This window comes from Bos mutus, chromosome 13 (genome assembly GCF_027580195.1).
Source record: "Bos mutus isolate GX-2022 chromosome 13, NWIPB_WYAK_1.1, whole genome shotgun sequence".
In the NCBI taxonomy this organism is placed as follows: Eukaryota; Metazoa; Chordata; class Mammalia; order Artiodactyla; family Bovidae; genus Bos; species Bos mutus.
Window position 1 is genome coordinate 24,351,548 of NC_091629.1, and position 22,746 is coordinate 24,374,293.

At 45.6% G+C, this 22,746-nt stretch overlaps 1 protein-coding gene across 15 annotated transcripts in view; it reads left to right on the forward strand.

Annotated features, from left to right (window-relative positions):
- Positions 1 to 22,746, forward strand: part of RIN2 (Ras and Rab interactor 2) — a 208,795-nt gene that overhangs the window by 102,364 nt on the left and 83,685 nt on the right. The gene's annotated exons all lie outside the window — the stretch shown is intronic.

Below are 22,746 nucleotides of genomic sequence, written 5' to 3' on the forward strand. Positions count from 1 at the left end.
TCCTTTTTCATCTGGATGGTGTTTGATGGAAGCTGGGCTCAGCATCTGAGTGTGCTTTACCCTTGGCTTGATTTTGAGAATCATTTAAGTGCTCATTAAAAGAAGAGAAGGACACACAGATCCCTGGGCCTTACCTTAGACTGACTGAATGCTTTTGCTGGTATATTTTATCAAACACCGCCAGAGGCCTCTTAAGAGAGAACCCAGGCAGCATGATGAAAGCTGGACCACTTTTCTACATGCCTGTTGATGTCAGTGGGGGACCTTGCTAGGTTAATGAGATGAGCTTCTCAGTGGGTATTTTATATACTCTTGAGTGTGTGTTTTAAATTAAGACCTGACAATTGTTTCTAATATACACGAGGGAATTACTTTTCTTTTTATGGTGTTTGCTTTGCTTCCTCTCACTCACCCTCCAAATAATGCAAACTCATTGTAGAAAATTTGGGAAATGCAGAAAATGTAAAATCAGAGGGACACAGAGGTAAATCGTGCATTTGCACTGTGTCACAAGCAGGTGTTCAAATACCAGGTCTTTTCCTCAAAAAGGGAATGAGATAGAGGCCTTCATGTTTTGGAGGAAAACTGACTATATATTTACTGATTACCCCACCCTGGTGGGTTGTAGATATAGAGTAACTCACATTTAGATGCTTCCTGTTTCAAACCTGATTTCCTGTGTCAGTTCTGGGCTCCAAAATTTTCATCACAAAAGCTTATTGGTAAAGCAAAGCCAAGTTCATTCAAGTGACTGTCAAAAGAAGACATGGCCAGGGCCTGGGCCTGTCAGTGTCTAGGCAAAGAGGATTAGGAGGTGTCTTTACAGGGTTTAGAGGTCCATGCCCAGGCTCTTTAAGCTGTGCTTTTTCAGGCCGAGAATTGGCTGGGTTTCAGCAAAGTTTGTGGTCACTTAGTACATAATACAGTTCAGGGTGGGTGGATTCAGCATGTCAAGAGTCTTAAAGGGAGTCTTCGAGAGTAAACCATTGATCAGCAAAGCTGTTTTCCCAGGTGAGCAAACTAGTGTGCCAGGACAGATTGTTTTGTAGGAATATCCTGCCGTGAACAGCAGATTTATTTATTGGTTTACAATAACTTCCTGGAAGAACTAGTCAAGTCATGTTGACACAGATGGCCACGATTCTCAGTCCTGAGAGTTGAGCTTTGTCGACGTAGCTGTCTTAGTTCACAAACCATTTAGTCAATTTGAATCAAAACTGTGTAAAATCCACCAGCAGAGGCACAGGAGGGGCCCCCCAAGTGTCCCGTGGACCAGACGCTAACCCACCAGGCTCCTGACTCATCTCCAGTTCTTGGATTCTGTCTCATGCTGAGATATTCATTTCATCTTGCTGGAAGGGGGGAACCCAAGTCCCCCTCCCCAAAGGCATTGCTTAAGTGATTAAGTGAAGTTGCTCAGTCGTGTCTGACTCTATGCAACCCCATGGATTATAGCCTACCAGGATCCTCCATCCATGGGATTTTCCAGGCAAGAGTACTGGAGTGGGTTGCCATTTCCTTCTCCTACATCAGCCTAAATGTCAGCTTGTCCGTAATCACCACCCTAGCCTCAGGAAGCAGAGAGGGCTGAATCTCACATAGTAGTTAAAGTCCAGGTAAAAGGAGAAAACAGAGTCCAAATTGCCTTTAAAAATTCCTAAGGAGTTTATTGGACCTAATACTACCTACTGTTAAGTTCAACATAATCAGTTTTTCCTGCAGTCCTTGGTGTCGGGGTCCAGCCCCAGCAGGATCCTAGGGTACCCTCAGGATGGACGGCATCAGCAAGAGAGATGACATGGGTCTTTTAATGGATTGGGACCTGGTGGTCTGGGGTCAAAATAAAAATAAAGAGAAAGAATAAGGGAGAAAGAAAGAGGCTGATATTTCTTGGTTTACACAGAAAGCCAGTAAAGCCCCTGACATGGGACTTGCTCTGATCACGGAGGCCACAGGCACCCTCTTGGTGGGGTGAAGACACAGGACACCTCTCCTGGGTGAAGACGTGGGGTGCCTTCCCGATTGGGTCTTAGAAGCCCGGGCAAAAAAGTGAACTCAGCATCTGTGCTCCAAGGAGTCAGCCTGAAAAAGGAAGAGAGAGAGAGAGAGAAAGAGAAAGAAAGACAGAGACCAGAGCTCTGGAGAAGTGGGATCCGCAGCTTTATTTTCAAAAGGGGCTTTTATACCCTGAGTTACACATTTCCAGAAGTGAAAGACACAAAGTCATGCAGAGTCAGCTCAACATTACATCAGTTTTACCTTTATCGAACCAGGACATTTTCTGCATAGCTTTTCATAAATAAGAGTCTTACGTTATGTACATTATCTTCTGGCCCTGTGGCCTGTTAACATTTTGTGACTCTTTCCCGATAAAGGTTGGTCAACCAGAAGACTTTTTTTCCCTTTATCTTTCCGAACTGCAGTCCCCCTCAGGAAACAAAGCTACATGGAGCAAAGGTGCAGTGGGTTACAACAAAGGAAGAACGTATTACCTCAAGGGTGTTGTGTTGCTAATGCCAAGGCTACTGCTTGTGTTTCTTGCATCAGATCAGATCAGATCAGATCAGTTGCTCAGTCGTGTCTGACTCTTTGTGACCCCGTGAATCGCAGCACGCCAGGCCTCCCTGTCCATCACCAACTCCTGGAGTTCACTGAGACTCACATCCATCGAGTCAGTGATGCCATCCAGCCATCTCATCCTCTGTCATCCCCTTCTCCTCTTGCCCCCAATCCTTCCCAGCATCAGAGTCTTTTCTAATGAGTCAACCCTTGGCGTGAGGTGGCCAAAGTACTGGAGTTTCAGCTTTAGCATCATTCCTTCCAAAGAAATCCCAGGGCTGATCTCCTTCAGAATGGACTGGTTGGATCTCCTTGCAGTCCAAGGGACTCTCAAGAGTCTTCTCCAACACCACAGTTCAAAAGCATCAATTCTTCGGCGCTCAGCCTTCTTCACAGTCCAACTCTCACATCCATACATGACCACAGGAAAAACCATAGCCTTGACTAGACGAACCTTTGTTGGCAAAGTAACATCTCTGCTTTTGAATATGCTATCTAGGTTGGTCATAACTTTCCTTCCAAGGAGTAAGTGTCTTTTAATTTCATGGCTGCAGTCACCATCTGCAGTGATTTTGGAGCCCAGAAAAATAAAGTCTGACACTGTTTCCACTGTTTCCCCATCTATTTCCCATGAAGTGATGGGACCGGATGCCATGATCTTCATTTTCTGAATGTTGAGCTTTAAGCCAACTTTTTCACTCTCCACTTTCACTTTCATCAAGAGGCTTTTTAGTTTCTCTTCACTTTCTGCCATAAGGGTGGTGTCATCTGCATATCTGAGGTTATTGATACTTCTCCCGGCAATGTTGATTCCAGCTTCTGTTTCTTCCAGTCCAGCGTTTCTCATAGGTACTTATATGCAGATGTACTCTGCATATAAGTTAAATAACAGGGTGACAATATACAGCCTTGACGTACTCCTTTTCCTATTTGGAACCAGTCTGTTGTTCCATGTCCAGTTCTAACTGTTGCTTCCTGACCTGCATACAGATTTCTCAAGAGGCAGATCAGGTGGTCTGGTATTCCCATCTCTTTCAGAATTTTCCACAGTTTATTGTGATCCACACAGTCAAAGGCTTTGGCATAGTCAATAAAGCAGAAATAGATGTTTTCTGGAACTCTCTTGCTTTTTTGATGATCCAGCGGATGTTGGCAATTTGATGTCTGGTTCCTCTGCCTTTTCTAAAACCAGCTTGAACATCAGGAAGTTCATGGTTCACATATTGCTGAAGCCTGGCTTGGAGAATTTTGAGCATTACTTTACTAGCGTGTGAGATGAGTGCAATTATGCGGTAGTTTGAGCATTCTTTGGCATTGCCTTTCTTTGGGATTGGAATGAAAACTGACCTTTTCCAGTCCTGTGGCCACTGCTGAGTTTTCCAAATTTGCTGGCATATTGAGTGCAGCACTTTCACAGCATCATCTCTCAGGATTTGAAATAGCTCAACTGGAATTCCATCACCTCCACTAGCTTTGTTTGTAGTGATGCTTTCTAAGGCCCACTTGACTTCACATTCCAGGATATCTGGCTCTAGGTCAGTGATCACACCATCGTGATTATCTGGGTCATGAAGATCTTTTTTGTACAGTTCTTCTGTGTACTCTTGCCATCTCTTCTTAATATCTTCTGCTTCTGTTAGGTCCATACCATTTCTGTCCTTTATCGAGCCCATCTTTGCATGAAATGTTCCTTTGGTATCTCTGATTTTCTTGAAGAGATCCCTAGTCTTTCCCATTCTGTTGTTTTCCTCTATTTCTTTGCATTGATCGCTGAAGAAGGCTTTCTTATCTCTTCTTGCTATCCTTTGGAACTCTGCATTCAGATGTTTATATCTTTCCTTTTCTCCTTTGCTTTTCACTTCTCTTCTTTTCACAGCTATTTGTAAGGCCTCCCCAGACAGCCATTTTGGTTTTTTGCATTTCTTTTCCATAGGGATGGTCTTGATCCCTGTCTCCTGTACAATGTCACGAACCTCATTCCATAGTTCATCAGGCACTCTGTCTTGATCCCTGTCTCCTGTACAATGTCACGAACCTCATTCCATAGTTCATCAGGCACTCTGTCTATCAGATCTAGGTCCTTAAATCTATTTCTCACTTCCACTGTATAATCATAAGGGATTTGATTTAGGTCATACCTGAATGGTCTAGTGGTTTTCCCTACTTTCTTCAATTTAAGTCTGAATTTGGCAATAAGGATTTCATGATCTGAGCCACAGTCAGCTCCTGGTCTTGTTTTTGCTGACTGTATAGAGCTTCTCCATCTTTGGCTGCAAAGAATATAATCAGTCTGATTTTGGTGTTGACCATCTGGTGATGTCCATGTATAGAGTCTTCTCTTGTGTTGTTGGAAGAGAGTGTTTGTTATGACCAGTGCATTTTCTTGGCAAAACTCTATTAGTCTTTGCCCTGCTTCATTCCATATTCCAAGGCCAAATTTACCTGTTACTCCAGGTGTTTCTTGACTTCCTACTTTTGCATTCCAGTCCCCTATAATGAAAAGGACATCTTTTTTGGGTGTTAGTTCTAAAAGGTCTTGTAGGTCTTCATAGAACCATTCAACTTCAGCCTCCTCAGCGTTACTGGTCAGGGCATAGACTTGGATTACTGTGATATTGAATGGTTTGCCTTGGAAATGAACAGAGATCATTCTGTCGTTTTTGAGATTGCATCCAAGTACTGCATTTCAGACTCTTCTGTTGACCATGATGGCTACTCCATTTCTTCTGAGGGATTCCTGCCCTCAGTAGTAGATATAATGGTCATCTGAGTAAAATTCACCCATTCCAGTCCATTTCAGTTTGCTGATTCCTAGAATGTCGACATTCACTCTTGCCATCTCTTGTTTGACCACTTCCAATTTGCCTTGATTCATGGACCTGACATTCCACGTTCCTATGCAATATTGCTCTTTACAGCATCGGACCTTGCTTCTATCACCAGTCACATCCACAACTGGGTATTCTTTTTGCTTTGGCTCCATCCCTTCATTCTTTCTGGAGTTATTTCTCCACTGATGTCCAGTAGCATATTGGGCCCCTACTGACCTGGGGAGTTTCTCTTTCAGTATGCTATCATTTTGCCTTTTCATACTGTTCATGGGGTTCTCAAGGCAAGAATGCTGAAGTGGTTTGCCATTCCCTTCTCCAGTGGACCACATTCTGTCAGATCTCTCCACCGTCACCCAGCCATCTTGGGTTGCCCCATGGGCATGGCTTAGTTTCATTGAGTTAGACAAGGCTGTGGTCCTAGTGTGATTAGACTGACTAGTTTTCTGTGAGTATGGTTTCAGTGTGTCTGCCCTCTGATGCCCTCTTGCAACACCTACCGTCTTACTTGGGTTTCTCTTACCTTGGGCGTGGGGTATCTCTTCACGGCTGCTCCAGCAAAGCGCAGCCATTGCTGCTTACCTTGGACGAGGGGTATCTCCTCACTGCCGCCCTTCCTGACCTTCAACGTGGGATAGCTCCTCTAGGCCCTCCTGCGCCCGTGCAACCACGGCTCCTTTCTTGCATACCAACTATATTAACTAATGCACTCCCAGGCGCACATTGGGTAAGGGATAAGGAAACTCGGTAGCAAACATTGGCTCAACAATGCAGTATTATTCTAATAAAGCTTTTTTATTGCTCAAAGGTTATGCTTGGGGTGTTGTGAACAATCATGTGCATTAGTTGCAAGAATGTGGATAAACCTGCCAAGCAAGCTAAAATAGTAACAGAGGGGTTAGAATTAAAATGCTCCTTTCAAGCCCAGGAGACTTATTAACTAGAGCCTTAACTTGATTTTCTTCAGAGAAAGGTGGTTGGGGACAGCCCCCTGTTAATGTCAGAAGAGTTGGTAAAAGGCATAATATAGTAAACAGTAGACAGACAGATTTTGGTTTCGGGGCAGATGATCGAGCAGGTCCAGGGAGTCCCTCGAGTCCTGTTCTGCCTTTACCTGTCAGGTCTTCTCTGCACGACCTTTGTCATGGGTGGGATCTCCCGTGAGGGCTCCCGGCACCTGGGGAAAATCTTTTTGTTTTAGTGTTTTCAGTTTAATAACAGGTAAAGTAGTTAACTTGTTATGTCCTATGAAAGAATCCATCAGACAAGAAGTGAGAGACTGAGGGCAGGTCTACTTCTCTCCTGAGTCAAATGCCCTTGAGGAAAATGTGACAAGTGGCCTGAACTATATTACTTGGTATTGTCTCCCCTTCCCCACCACAAAGCTTAAAAATTGTTTCGTTTGTTTGTTAGATGCTCCAAGTTGATAGTTACGTTATATTTCTTTCTCTCCTCTTTTTTATAGACATTGTTATTCTTTACTATAGCTATTCATAATTAGTTATCATGGAATAATAATATCATTTGTTATTATAATATTGAAAGTGAAAGTGTTTGTCAGTCAGTCGTGTCCAGCTCTTTGCGACCCCATGGACTGTAGCCCGCCAGGCCCCTCTGTCCATGGGATTCTCCAGGCAAGAATACTGGAGTACATTCCCTTCTCCAGGAGATCTTCCTGACCCAGGGATTGAACCTGGGTCTCCTGCATTGCAGGCAGATTCTTTATTAGATAAATAACATTATTCAGTTCAGTTCAGTTCAGTTCAGTCGCTCAATCATGTCCGACTCTTTGCGACCCCATGATTTGCAGCACGCCAGGCCTCCCTGTCCATCACCAACTCCCAGAGTTCACTCAAACTCATGTCCATCAAGTCAGTGATGCCATCCAGCCATCTCATCCTCTGTCGTCCCCTTCTCCTCCTGCCCCCAATCCCTCCCAGCATCAGAGTGTTTTCCAATCAGTCAACTCTTAACATGAGGTGGCCAAAGTACTGGAGATTGAGCATTAGCATCATTCCTTCCAAAGAACACCCAGGACTGATCTCCTTTAGAATGGACTGGTTGGATCTCCCTGCAGTCCAAGGGACTCTCAAGAGTCTTCTCCAACACCACACTTTAAAAGCATCAATTCTTCAGCACTCAGCTTTCTTCACAGTCAGCTTTCACATCCATACATGACTACTGGAAAAACCATAGCCTTGACTAGATGGACCTTTGTTGGCAAAGTAATGTCTCTGCTTTTCAATATGCTATCTTGGTTGGTCATAACTTTCCTTCCATGGAGTAAGCATCTTTTAATTTCATGGCTGCAGTCACCATCTGCAGTGATTTTGGAGCCTAAAACAATAAAGTCTGACACTGTTTCCATTGTTTCCTCATCTATTTGCCATGAAGTGATGGGACCAGATGCCATGATCTTCGTTTTCTGAATGTTGAGTTTTAAGCCAACTTTTTCACTCTCCAGTTTCACTTTCATCAAGAGGCTTTTTAGTTCCTCTTCACTTTCTGGCATAAGGGTGGTGTCATCTGCATGTCTGAGGTTATTGATATTTCTCTGGGCAATCTTGATTCCAGCTTGTGCTTCTTCCAGCCCAACGTTTCTCATGATGTACTCTGCATATAAGTTAAATAACAGGGTGACAATATACAGCCTTGATGTACTCCTTTTCCTATTTGGAACCAGTCTGTTTTCCATGTTCGGTTCTAACTGTTGCTTCATGACCTGCGTATAGGTTTCTCAAGAGGCAGATCAGGTGGTCTGGTATCCCCATCTCTTTCAGAATTTTCCACAGTTACTTGTGATCCACACAGTCAAAGGCTTTGGCATAGTCAATAAAGCAGAAATAGATGTTTTCTGGAACTCTCTTGCTTTTTCCATGATCCAGCAGATGTTGGCAATTTGATGTCTTGTTCCTCTGCCTTTTCTAAAACCAGCTTGAACATCTGGAAGTTCACGGTTCATTTATTGCTGAAGCCTGACTTGGAGAATTTTGAGCATTACTTTACTAGCGTGTGAGATGAGTGCAATTGTGTGGTAGTTTGCGCATTCTTTGGCATTGCCTTTCTTTGGGATTGGAATGAAAACTGACCTTTTCCGGTCCTGTGGCCACTGCTGAGTTTTCCAAATTTGCTGGCATATTGAGTGCAGCACTTTCACAGCATCATCTTTCAGGATTTGAAATGGCTCAATTGGAATTCCATCACCTCCACTAGCTTTGTTTGTAGTGATGCTTTCTAAGGCCCACTTGACTTCACATTCTGGGATGTCTGCCTCCAGGTGAGCGATCACACCATCGTGATTATCTTGGTCATGAAGATCTTTATTGTACATTTCTTCCATGTATTCTTGCCACCTCTTCTTAATTATCTTCTGCTTCTGTTAGGTCCATACCATTTCTGTCCTTTATCGAGCCTATCTTTGCATGAAATATTCCCTTGGTATCTCTAATTTTCCTGAAGAGGTCTCTAGTCTTTCCCATTCTGTTGTTTTCCTCTATTTCTTTGCATTGATCACTGAGGAAGGCTTTCTTAATTATTCCACAATTTTTCCATGTGGTTACCTGCAAAAATGGAGTCAGCTGCCCTTTGAACCTTTAATATTGACCCCTTGGAGGTTTGTTTTGAAAATGCCAGGTAGTGTTCAGCTGCTGAAATGGGCTGTCTGAACCCCCTAGCTCCTCCTTTATTCCTCAAGCTTCATTTTGACTCACATTGACCAAGCACTTGTGAACAGCCAGGCTCTATCCTAGGCACCAGGAAGAGAAAATCCAGAAGCCATTCCAGATCATGGAGCTTTCAGTCTGGTACCAAAGCAGGATATTAATCCAATATAATAGTAAACCTATAATAATAATCATAGGAGAAAACACTGCTTCGTGAGAGAAGTAAAAGGGACTCTGAGGACAGATAACTCGACATGGGTCCCAGAACAGTCTTTCCTAGAAAGTGGTGTCTGACCTAGAGCTGAGGTTGAATCTAGGTATCAGAGTGACTTTCTTGTGTCACTGTCCTTCCACCCTCCACACAGACTCGTGATGCCCTACATCCGGGTAGGACCACTTCATAAATGTGAGAGTTCATGGTTACATTCTTGACTCAGAGCTGAATTCCACACAGTCATTATCCCTTTCTTGGTTATTAGGGCTCGTCTGATTTTGTGCAAAGTGTGAATCCTTGAAAGGCAATCACCAGACCTCTTTTTCAGCCTCATCTTCCCTACCCAGTTGGTGCTTTTAAGCTAGAGTTGCTAACCACTGGCAACAAGCCTCGATTTGTGGCTTTGCCTCTGTCCCGGCTCCTGGAAGTGATTCAGCTAAGTTGCTGGACATGAGGTCCTGGGTAAGGCGGATGGTCTGAACATTCTGGGGTAATTGAGAACACCCTGGGGTTATGGTGCTCGTGAAATCTCATCATGGAATCCTGGACACAGAAATCCTGTGCTGAACAAACGCATGGTCCACGGCCCCTCCCAGCATCATTGCTAATGTTCCTCAACCACCTGTGAGAATAGTATCTTCCTGCCCTGAAAGGTCTTACCTGGGGGAGGCAGCAAAGTTATTTGCACCTACACCAACATGGACACCAATAGCTGTGACCTTGCACGGCCGTGTGGTGTGGAAGACTGTATAAGGAAGATATCATGTGAGCTGGGAGAGTTATCAGCAGTCCTGGCCCAGGGCTGAGCAGCTCCTCATCATCTCAGATCCTTCCTTTTGCTGGATCCCTAGCTTTCCCAAGCCACCCCTCCCCTTCCGCATCCAGGCAGCCAGTGCTGGCAGATCCCCCTCAGGTCTTCAAGCTCCACCCCTCCTCCCCTTCCCTGCATCCTCCACCCTACCTAGGGTCTGGTTCTTTCCTTGTGGGCACTACAGGTGATACTCAGAATCCGTCTGCACCACCTCTGAATGCAGATGGTTGGTTGGTTGGTTCTTCCCAATGATTCCATCCATCCGTGTTGCCTGCTGGCAGACCCCGGCTCTGTGCTACATCCAGGACCAGGTCTGCACTCTTCAGGTTGACATTTAAGGACTTTCAGACTTCCTCCCAGCTTGTCCTTCACCCATCCTACCCCTGTGTCCCCTTGGGTCTGCTCCCATAGCCCAAACCTGCTATGTCCTTCCTCTTCCCCACCCTCTGCTTTCTCCCCATCAGGTTCCCAGCTGCCCTTCCAGGCTGGTGTCCACCCCCTTTCTCCATTGACAACAGGGGCTGAGCTGGTGTCCACCCGGTAGTAGAGATGTGACATAGACCTAGCCGTGGGCTACAGCCTAGTGCCAGGACATCCCCCTCCATTCATAGCTTGAGCTCTGCCACGAGGGACTTGTTCTGTCTTGTGCTACTGTGTTTCTGACCCTGAGGAGGATCTTCTTAGAGCAGTGAATATGCTGGAAGAGGACCAGTGTGACTGCTGCCAGGCATTTCTACTTGCTTCCAGGCCTGCCTGCCCTCGGCCACCCACATGTTGGTAGGGTTCCCTGTTGCTGCATGGCTGATCCCTCTCCTTCCTTTACTCCTGGGACAGGGGAACGGCTGGTCTTAACTGATCAGAAAGAAAATGTGTTTGACCACAGGGCCCCTGCTGTCCTGTGCCTTCAAGCCCTCGTTTATCCTGTAGGGAGATGCCCAGAGCCTGGACTCACAAACCATTGGGATGTTCAAGGGCCCAGTTCAGCAGCAGAGGCTCCATTTGAGAAATCCCGTTTTGGTCATTTTGCACAATTGGAATAGCAGGTGCATGATGCTTGTCTTTCAGAAACAAAGCCTGGGGTTGGAGTTCAGACAAGGCTTGGAAGTGCTCTCTGGCCCCATGAAGAGCAAAGGTGTGACTGGCTTTGAAGAAACCTAATTACTAAAATCCGACTCTGCAAAGTAGATAAACTGGGGGTGATGGTTTGCATCACCCCAACTGACTTTCCTTAATGACTGGTCTCTCCTTGGCATTTGAAAAGTTACTCTGTTTTGAAAACTATAGGCACATTTTCGATCATCCAGAACTGGTACCCCTGCCCATCTCAGGTCTCAGGGATTCCCAGTATTTGAGTTTTAAGATGATCCTTTATGGAAAGTCACGTCTCCGAACGCACCGCCTAGGACAAGAAGTCAGTGCTGTGTAACAGTGGTCAGAGATGGCGGGGCTGCAAAAAGTAACAGATAGCCTGTAGATAGATTCATCAGTACCATCTTTCTAGATTCCATGTATACACATTAATGTGTGTGTTAGTCACGCAGTCGTATCCGACTCTTCGTGAACCCCATGGACTGTAGCCCTCCAGGCTCCTCTGTCCATTTAATTCTCCAGGCAAGAATACTGGAGTGGGTAGCCTATCCCTTCTCCAGGGGATACTCCCAACCCAGGGATCGAACCCAGGTCTCCCTGGGTCGCATTTCAGGTGGATTCTTTACCATCTGAGCCACCAGGGAAGCCCAAGAATACTGGAATGGGTAGCCTATCCCTTCTCGGAAAGATCCCTGACTCAGGAGTTGAACTTGGTCTCTTGCATTGCAGGTGAATTCTTTACCAGCTGAGCTACCAGGGAAGCCCATATGTATTAATATACAATACTTATCTTTCCTTTCAGATTTAATTCCCTTTGTATAACAGGCTTATGTTGATGTATGGCAGAAACCATCACAATACTGTAAAGTAATTATCCTCCAATTAAAAATAAAATTTCAAAAAAAAGGAATGGATGGAATCCCAAATCACATTTTAGTAGTTTCATGGATCAAATCCCTACATGAATATGTGGGTGCTTAAAAGCCAGAGACGTGAGCATTCGTTTCCCAGCATGTCCCCTGGATGGCGGACTTCTGTCCACTGACTCTGACCAGGAGAGGACTAAGTGCCTTGCAGTAGAAACAAAATAGTGATTAGAGATTTGGTCAGAGCAATTGACACATGGCTAATTATTCTTCATAATAACGCAAAGCAAACCTGACATCAGCATTCGATGTGTCTTTTCTTTGCTTCTAGATGCTCATCTGGAGAGACCTTAGAGCAGTGCTGTCTCCATAGAAATACATAATAAACTGCAGATGTCATTTTAAATGTTCAAGCAGCCACATTAAAAAAGAGTAAAATTGATTTTAATATTTTTATCTAACGGTATATCTAAAATATTGTCAGCATGTCATCAAGATAAAGTTATTAATCAGATATTTTACATTTGTATTGGTACCATGCCTTTGAAGCCCAGTGTGTATTTTACACTGAGTGTGTCTTGATACAGACTATCAGCATTATAAAGGGCTGTGGAGCCCATGTGGCTGGTGGCTAAGTATTGGAGAGTGAAGGCTTGCATTTTGTCTAGTGAAAACCTCCTCCTTTCACAGAGGAGAAAACTGAGGTCCAGGGAGGCTGAAGCCCCAGGCGCTGGTTGTTGGTCCACAGCAGGGGTGGGAATGGGACTCAGCCTGAGTTTCTCATGTGCCCCCCCCGCCCCACCCCCACCCTGTGTAGACCTCCTGAGGCTTCTGCTCTGGTCCCTTCTCCCTTCTCCACTGAGATTCCCCAGGAAACTCCATCTGGAGAGGTCGTGGGGACAGTGTCCTCTCTCTGGAAGACCTATGGCTTTTTTTGGATACACAAGCATATCTTTCACCATCTGCTCCAAATGCCTCTAGGACACAGATCAGCGTCCTCTCCCTCCCCAGGCATGACTTTCTAGGAATACCCCAAACATTTTGGATAGCATTTCCTGTTCATGTTTTCAGAACACAGTAGACTTCATGGTTTTATAGCATCGCTTTCCCAGCACACTTTGGCCATCCCTTTCTGACATTAAATGTAGCCTGGTTGGGCCTCAGCACATTCTCACTTGCTCCAGGGAACTTTGCCTTTTGAACATCAGGAAGGAAAAAGATTCTCCCAGTCCCCGTCAACCATATCATCTCTGCAGGCTTGCTTGTAACTCTGAGTTTTCATAACTAGGGGGGGTACCCAGGAGGAAGGTGTAGGTTTGAAGGACTGTTGTTTCATTGTATGATTTTCAAAAAGCTAAATCATGCAATATAAAATGAACATCTTTTGAAGCTTTCTTCAAACCAAGCATGAATCTAGGAGGCCAATATAAATAAAGCTGGTTCATAGAATACCTGGACAAATGATATATTTGTAGTTGACTTAAAAAGTCACTCTGGGAATTAATTCCCTGGCAGTTCAGTGCCCTGGACTCTGTGCTTCCACTGCAGGGGGCACCAGTTTGATCCCTGGTTGGGGAACTAAGATCCCACATGCCACCTAGTGTGGCCAAAAAAAAAAAAAGAGTCATTTTGTAAAAAGTTTGCTAAGTTAAAGTCAAAATGAGTGATAGTCCTACAGGGCAATACAACTGTAACCTTTGGGATAATCTTTTCTCTTCTCTGAACAGAAATCTCCAGGCAGATATGCAACTTCACAGTGCCTGAGCCCTTCATTAACAGCACAGAGCAAAGTCAAATACAGATGCAACCCTTAGGTAACTAGTGTTTCAGTTGACCTAGTGAAACAGTGCCAGAGCATGACAATGAGAGGGTGTACTCCAAGCAAAGGAGTCTTCCACCTGGAAACCTCAACACTTTCTAATAAACAACCCTTGGGTGACAGAGGAATTATAAACTAGAATTTTAGGAATAGCTTCTTGCCATTAACTTATGGGGTACCAGGAGTCCACTGTCCCAGATAGAAAGCTGCCCAGGGAGGAACTAGTGTGGGGTGGAGTCTCCTTTCTCCTTTGCCTTACCATCTAAAAAGGAGCATGGCCTGTCCAAAAATACCTCCCCCACCTTCCAGTAACACCAGCTGGAGGTTCCCCTGAGTTAGCACGTCCTGACAGAATGTCGAATGACGTCATCCATCATTCACAACTTAGTATAAATGAGGACTTTCTGAACTGTTAGCTGAGATCAGCCCAGAGAAGAAACTTGAGTTTATGAATGTTAAGGAGAAGGGATGGAAAAAGGCAACTTAGGATCTCCGAGGGGAGGACAGGACTCAGGGACCCACGGTTGGTGGGCTGAGCAAGCAGGACACCAGTCACCCAGAGTGGGGAGGGCCTCAGGAAGTAGTCAGTGATGAGGCCGTGTGGTTCCACATCTTCTTTCACTGCTCAGAGAAAATCATTTCTCTCCTCACAGCTCTTCTGACACCAAATGTGTGGGCTTTTCCTACACTGACCACTTCAGTTCTCTGTGAACACCAGCAGATGACCTATGGATTAACTCAATTCTAATACTACCCAGAGTCTAACACTACACAGACCTGCCAGGTTAGGGACTCAGTCCCGAAGGACTGCCCCCCGCTTCCGATGCCATCACAAGTAGGGGGGTTTCCTGGTCACCCACACTCTTTCCAGCTTGTACTTAAGTTCAGTACAGGGGACTTTGGAGATATTGTGGGTTCCATTCCAGAATACAACAGTAAAGCAGATACCACACCAATATTTTGGTTTCCCAATGCATGTAAAAGCCATGTTTACGATATCCTATAGTCTTATTAAGGGGCTTTCCTGGTGGCTCAGTGGTAAAGAATCTGCCTGTCAATGCAGGAGATGTGGGTTCAATCCTGGGTGGGGAGGATACCCTGGAGAAGGAAATGGCAACCTACTCCAATATTCTTGCCTGCAAAATCCCCCAGACACAGGAGCCTGGTGGGCTACAGTCCATGGGGTCGCGAAAGAGTCAGACACCACTTAGTGCCTGAACAGCAACATAGTCTGTTAATTTGCAATAACATTATGACTAAAAAAAAAGTACACATTTTAATTTAAAATACTTTATTGCTAAATTTTGCTATCATCTGAACCTTCAGCAAGTCATTATCATTTGGTTATAGTAACATCGAAGATCCCCTATCACAGATCACCATCACAAATACCATAATAGTGAAAAAGTATGAAATTTTGTGAGAATTATCAAAATGTGACCCAGAGACACGAAGTGAGCAAATGCTATTAGAAAAATGGCCCACAGCCTCGCTTGATGTGGGTTTGCCACAGACTTTCAATTTGTAAAAAATGCAGTATCTGGTGAGCAGAGTGCCATAAAGCAAGTGTTTATCTTGCTGTAATTTGCTACAGTGGTCACAGAGCTCCAGGAAACACTTTGTTTACTGTTAGCAGTGTGTTATGAAGGATGCAGTTGAACAGCCAGGGCAAGCTGCTGAAGGGACCAACGCAGAGGAGCATCTGTCCCTGGGAGTTTGGGTGTGTCACCCTCTAGCCTCTCGCACCAGCAGCTCTCCAAACCCCTCCACATAGAGCTTTTACGGAGGTTACTGTGCTGTGTGTGTGTGCGTGTGCACGCGTGCTTAGTTGCTCAGTAGTATCCGACTCTTTGCGACCCCATGGACTGTAGCCCACCAGGCTTCTCTGTCCATGGGATTTTTTCAGGCAAGAATACAATAGAGTGGTTTGTCATTTCCTTCTCCAGAGGATCTTCCTGAACCAAGGATTGAACCCGAGTCTCCTGTGTCTCCTATATTGCAGGCAGATTCTTTACCCACTGAGCCATTGGGGAAGCCATGTTTTGTCGGCATGTTGATTAAATCATTGACCATTGGTGACTGGCTCAACCCCCAGCCCCTGTTCTTGGTGGTGGGGTAGGGGTGGGGCTGAAAATACCAACCCTCTAATTATATGCCTGGTCCCCCTGGCAACCAGCCTGCATCCTGAAGCCTTCCAGGGGCTTCTAGCCATCAGGCATCTATGACTTAAACTCAGGCCCAATAGAAGAAGGTTTGCAGTGAGTAACTAAAGACACTCCCATTCCCTCTACCTCTCAGGAGATCCTGAGAGTTTGGATCAAAGACCGAATATTCCTTATCAGTTCAGTTCAGTTTAGTTGCTCAGTCATGTCCGACTCTTTGTGAACCCATGGACTGCAGCACGCCAGGCTTCCCTGTCCATCACCAACTCCCAGAGTTGACTCAAACTCATGTCCATTGAGTCGGTGATGCCATCCAACCATCTCATCCTCTGTTATCCCCTTCTCCTTCTGCCTTCAATCTTTCCCAGCTTCAGGGTCTTTTCAAATGAGTCAAATATCCCTTATGATGGCGCATATTCTAACACCATATACTGTGACATCACACAGTATCCTTATGATGTTACAATAGTGCAGGTAGGACAGGCGTCAAGTTGAGAGTCGGTCTCTGGAGGCAGATAAACCTGGTCTCATCCCAGTTTTGTTACCTACTTCCCATGTGACTTTGAACAACTTACCTCAACTCTCTGGACCTGTTGCCTCATCTGGAAATTGACGATTAAGGCTCCCTCCCTCCTAAGGCTGCTGTTACACAAATTCAGTGATATTACCCCCAAGCACCTGGAACACATTAAGGTTCAGTGGTTGCAGGGTCCCTGAGCGCCAGGCGCCACACCTGGCCTAACCCTGCATCCTGCTGTGAACTTGACTGCTTTGTTTGGGGCACAGGTTTTTTTGTAGAGACTGGCCTCTCCTTTGGGCAGGTGAAGTGTGCTGACTTTGGGTGGTGTTGGAACTGAATTGAATCTTAGGACATCCCCCTGAGGGAAGGTGTTACCTTCTTGGTTCCGTTCTCTTGGCTGTTAAGTAAGGGTCTCCTATGAGGAGGATTTCCTTCCCTGAACAGTCACAGATAAGAATTCCAGTAGGTTCTTGTTAACATGCAGATTCTCATATCCACTAAATCAGAACCACCAAGGGAGGAAACGGAACCCTTTGCCTTAACAAGGGCCCTGGTGATTCTTGTTTTTGGAGAGACCAGAAGACACTGATGAACTAGGTAGGCCTCTCAAGGTGAGATGCCTGAGTATGTGTCTTTGCATTTACCTGCGTGTTAGGAAATAATTGTGGAGAAGGAAATGGCAACCCACTGCATTGTTCTTGCCTGGAGAATCCCAGGGACGGGGGAGCCTGGTGGGCTGCCGTTTATGGGGTCCCACAGAGTCAGATACGACTGAAGTGACTTAGCAGCAGCAGCAGTAGCAGCAGCAGTAGGAAGTAATTGACACATGAAATGTGGTCTTCTGATGGAAGGGCAGCGTTCTCATTGGCCGGAGTTTGTTACCAAGGCAGCCTCGATCAGTGGTTCTCAATGTGTGGTCCTGGCTCTGGTCTCAGCTTCACCTGGAGATGTCTTAGAAATGCAGGTTCTTGGATTCCAGTGCAGATCTCCAATCAGACTCTAGGGGTGGGAACGTCAAAGGATGCAGAGCAGACCTCCATCCCCGCACAGCTTGGCTTGCTGGTCAACCTACCCATGTCTCTGTGCCCAGCTGCCCCTCCAGAAATGCCCCCTCTCCTTGCTCTCAAAACACTCCCAAGTCTTCCCATCACTTCTCGTTCCCTCTGTCTTGCCCTCCACCTTCTCATCTTTATTGTGCATATCATCTTAGCCCGTCTGGAGCCATGGACTTTGTGTTTTCCACCTCTGCACCTTCTTGGAATCAGTCTTGAAAACTCTGGGCTACAGCCAGCTGCCCACTGCCACTTTAGGAAGGTTGTGAGGTCTTGGTGTGTGTTTTTTGCTCAGGCCTGCCCCAGAGTCTTTGAAATAGCTCCTCTACCTGAAATATGCAGAGTAGGTTGGAGGGGGGCCACCCAGGGACCCGGACAGTCACTCTGGGCAGAGTTAGCCAGCTGTCACCTTCAAGTCAGAGCCGGCTGGCACCTGTGTTTGTGGCGGGGACATGGCCACGCCTGTTCATTGCAGTGTTGTCAATGCATGGGCTTAGTAGTCACAGTATGTGGGCAAAGCCTAAAGAATTGTGCCCCACCACCATTTGTGTGTAATTTTAAATAATTTTTTATTTTTCCTCTGTGACACAGAAGTTAACTTTGAATGATGAAATTAAATTGATGATGGAATTAAATTTAATGATGAAATTAAAATGCTTCCCTCCTAGAAACTTTCACAACTCAATGCTGAGCTCCACAGCCCCACCCAGAACCAGCCAGGGCTCTTATTGGCCACAGAGGGGCTGGGCACCTCCCCTAAGCCAGTTCCCATTCGTCCCCCCGACTAACTGATTATTGCCCCTTTTACAGATGAGAAGACTGAGGCTCAGGGAGCTTATCTATGGTCTCCCTCACAGGCCACCCAGGGGGCAGGAGTTCAAACTGGCCTTCCAACCAGGGCTGTGTGGTCCTGGGGCTTATCAGGGAGCTTGGCAGGTCTTCCTGGTGACCCCTGAGCCTTGGGTCCCCAGGGGGCAAAGTGTTAGCCCCGGGGGCTGGGTGTGGTCGGGCACACAGAAACGAGGCACAACCAGGCCTTGGAGCCCAGCTGCTGTGCAGGAAGAGGTGTGTGGGCCACCCTTCCTCTGACTAGGCCGAGGGTGCCTGGACAAAGATTTTGAGGACAAGGAACGGAGTGGCCTGAACTTTCCAAAGCAGAGATTTCCCAACAAGAAGAATGTGCAGAGTAAGCTCTGGAGATGAGCTGGGAGAAAGAGGGAAGTGACTGCTGGCAGTCTGGTTTTCATTCTTAAGTATGTTGTATTGATTTCCTGCCCCCCACCTCAACCCCACCCAGGAGTCGGGAGTGAGGGGTTTGACTGATATCATTTCAAATTTACAGCAGAGTTGTAAGGATGGCACAAAGGATTCCTCGTGTACTGACATATATGTGCATGTTATATAACATCACGTATTCATATGATACAATTTCACATTTCCTTAGAAAGTTGCAAGAAGAGTTCAAGAGACTTCTGTGTACCCACAGAAGTCATCTGGCCATAAGCAGGTGTCTCATCTGAACCAAAATGCTCAGACCCCAAACCAGGCGAGAGCTTTGGGGCATTTTTCGGGGGCACAAAAGGAAGGCATGTGGGCTAGGACCCAGCTGTCCAGCTCTGGCCTCAGCCTCGGGCCCGCCGGTGGATGCTCGTCATAAGGCCAGCTCTTCCCTCCTGGGGGATCTTGGTTTGGCCCCCTGGTTCCAGGAGTCTGTCCAGCACTGGGAAGATTCCAGGCCTCCTAGGCTGGACTGGTCACTCCTGACTATCTTGGTTGTGGAGCATCCGTCTGTTCTCTATATGTAGTGTTTAAGATGCAGAGGTGTGGGGACCCCTGGCTGCGGGAACTGTACTTTATCCCGGCGCCAAGAGGCACCACCTGCAGAGTGCCAGCTGGGTTGGCCCTGGGTCCACGGGTGTGGAATTCGTGGACGTGCTGTCCAGAGGTCACACCTTTTCACATCTTGGAGCCTCTGGGGCTTTGCTTCAGATGACCATTACCTTCTTAGGGGAGCCCAGGGCTTAAAAGCTGGAACTGGATTATTGTAGCTTATTTTCTCCAAAGATGGTCCCAATAGCACAGATCTGTAAAAAAAAAAAAAAATACAAAACAAAAAACTTTGATACCCTGCTTTCTGATTTTTATGGATTTGGGGTTTTAATTGTGGTGAACCATACACAAAATTTACCATTTTAAGTGTACATTTCCATGGCATTACATGTGCTCGCATTATTGTGTAACAATTCCTGCCAACCAGTTTCGGAACTCTTATACCTTCCCCAACTGAAACTCCATCCCCATTAAACACTGACTTCCCGGTCCTTCCTCCCCCAGCCCCTGACAGCCACCATGCTACTGTCGGTCTCTATGAACTTGACTACATTCCAGGAACTTCGTATCAGTGGAATCATACAGTGTCCTTTTGTGATGGGCTTATTTCACTCAGCATAATGTCCTCAAGGTTCATCTGTGATGGAGCGTGTGTCAGAATGTCTTTCCTTTTTAAGGAGGAATAATAATTATATGTGTAATCTACATTTTGTTTATCCATTCATCCATAATGAGCATTTGGGCTGCTTCCACCTTTTAGCTGTCGTGAGTAATGCTGCTGTGAACATGGCATGGCTTCTGTTTCTAAAGGTCTTAGTTCTCTTGCCCTGAGTAAGAACGTTAAAACTTCTCTGATTAAAGGCACATCACCCACAAGGTACACAAGCATGTGTCAGAGGGTGAGAGATGTGCGCTAGAACTGAAGTTAAGCCCGAGTCTCTTGCAAAATGTGGCTCCTGGTGTCTGCTGGCCGGAGCGAGGGCCCTGCAGTCTACTCGGTGAGCAGGGGGGCATGACTATGACTTTGGGGTAAATCAGAGGTGTCCCAGTTATCACCAGCTGTGGCCACTCACCAGGTGTGTATTTCTTGTTACTTTTCTGTCTTAACCTTCTAGTCACATTGTAAGGCTTTTTAGTGACAGGTTTAGAGATGGGGACAATGTCTTACCCTTCTTCTGGTGCCCATTTAGCCTGGTGCCCCAAAGGTGGCCGGTCTTCTGTAAATGTGAGTTGACTGTGGCTGTCATTGCAAAACTGTTTTTTGGTCAGAGTTGTCCCTCCAGGGTGGGAGGAAGCTAGGGAACCTGTGCACAGAGCCCTACCACACCCCCACACCCCCGCTGCACATGTCCTCAGAGCATCCACAGCCTTAGGCAGGGGGGTCCAGGTGTCTGCAGTGGAACCTGAGGGAGCGGCAACCCCAGGAGGCAGGGGTGGGCACTGCCTGTACTTGCTGCATGTACATCTGATGTTCTGAGCTGGGTGCCTCGCCAACATCCACATCGGTGCTTCAGTTCCTGATGAGGAACTAAGCCTTTGCATTTTAGTAAGTTTCAGTGCTTCTGTGATTCATCACCTCCAAGTTGTTAATCATCTTCACAAGACTGAAAATGACCAGACTCTACATTTTCTTACAGTCCAAATTCCCTTTTCAGAATCCCTCTGCCTTCTTCCTTCCCTAAATTAAGTATATGTTCTCAGAGGATGTTGTCATCCTCAATTTACAGAAAAAACATTTTCAATGATTAATTTCAAAAATTTCACCTTAATGTTGCAAGTTGTAGATTCATGGCTCTTCTCCTATTACTTTCCCTTTGACTCCTTACTCCTGTATTTCTCTTTTTTAAAAAAAAAATAAAATTGAACACAGATAAACAATCCAATTCAGGAAAAGAATATGTGAACAAAATGAGATTAAAAATGTTTCTTATCATTAAATAAAATAAAATTGAAATCCCATATATGGCAATTGCTATTCCTAGGGACCATGTCAGCATCTCCTTAGGCCATCACTTCCTTAAGAGTTTCTGTAGAACCTGAAAATTGTCCTCAACATAGTCTTAAAGATCGAAGGGGTTGGGGGGGGCTTATATGCAGAATATAAAAAAACAGCAGTAACACTAAGACATGGACTTATTTATAAAACAGAAACAGACTCTCAGGCTTAGAGAATGAACTTATAGTTACTGAGGCAGAGGGTGGGGGGAAAGGGTAGATTGGGAGTTTGGGATCGACATGTACACGCTTCTCTGTTTAAAATAGATAACCAGCAAGGACCTACTGTATAGCACAGGGAACTCTGCTCAATATTCTATAATAACCTAAATGAGAAAAGAGTTAGAAAAAAAATGGATACATGTATTTATATAGTACTGAATCACTTTGTTCTATACCTGAAACTAACACAATGTTTTTAATCAACTATACTCCAATATGGGCTTCCTAGGTGGCTAAGTAGTAAAGAATCTGCCTGCAATACAGGAGGCTCAGGTTCAATCCCTGTATCCGGAAAGAGCTCCTAAAGAAGGAAATGGCAACCCACTCCAGTATTCTTGCCTGGGAAATCCTGTGGACAGAGGAGCCTGGTGGGCTACAGTCCCTGTGGTTGCAAAGAGTTGGACACAACTTAGTGGTTAAACAACAACTCCAATATAAAATAAAAGCTAAAGAACAACCAAACAAACAAGAAGACCAGATCAGGAGAACAGTGGAATCTTGGACACTCCATTCTCTTCTCGGAAACCTCACTCACACCTGCGTTTTAAACATTTTTGAGGAGTCCACATGACCTTGTTTAATTGAATGTTTAACCCGGTTTCCTTGGATATTTCCAGTGTTATTGGAGCAGTAACTTTTTTTTGAAATCATGCCTGTTTACATCCCACACCGCTAGTGTTGAGTGAAAACCATCTGAGGAAATGCCACTAGAAACACCCTCTCTCTCACTGCATCTAAAACTGGTAGCGTTGTGGGAGGGGGGCACTAGGGGCTGAGTAGAGACAGTGGGCACAGGAAAAGTGCAGCTCAGAGTTTGCCCTGGTTTTTGTAACTTGAAGAAAGAGAGAGAAAACTTCCTTATGTGTAACTGATGTTTTGGAATGAGAAGCAACCCTGATTTGATATTGAAGTCAACCCCTGATGTGTAATTGAGTAGATTTGTCCAAAAAAAGGTAGGCTGGGTGGGTAAGGTATAACCCTTTTGAGTGTCAGTCTGGCCTCAAGAGAAGGAATTTAATTCAGTAGCTCAGACCATGATAATTGGCAGAACAGCCCATTTCTTTGTTTTATTGAGGCCTCCACTGACCAAGTGGTTTCTTACTGGCCCTTCCATTTG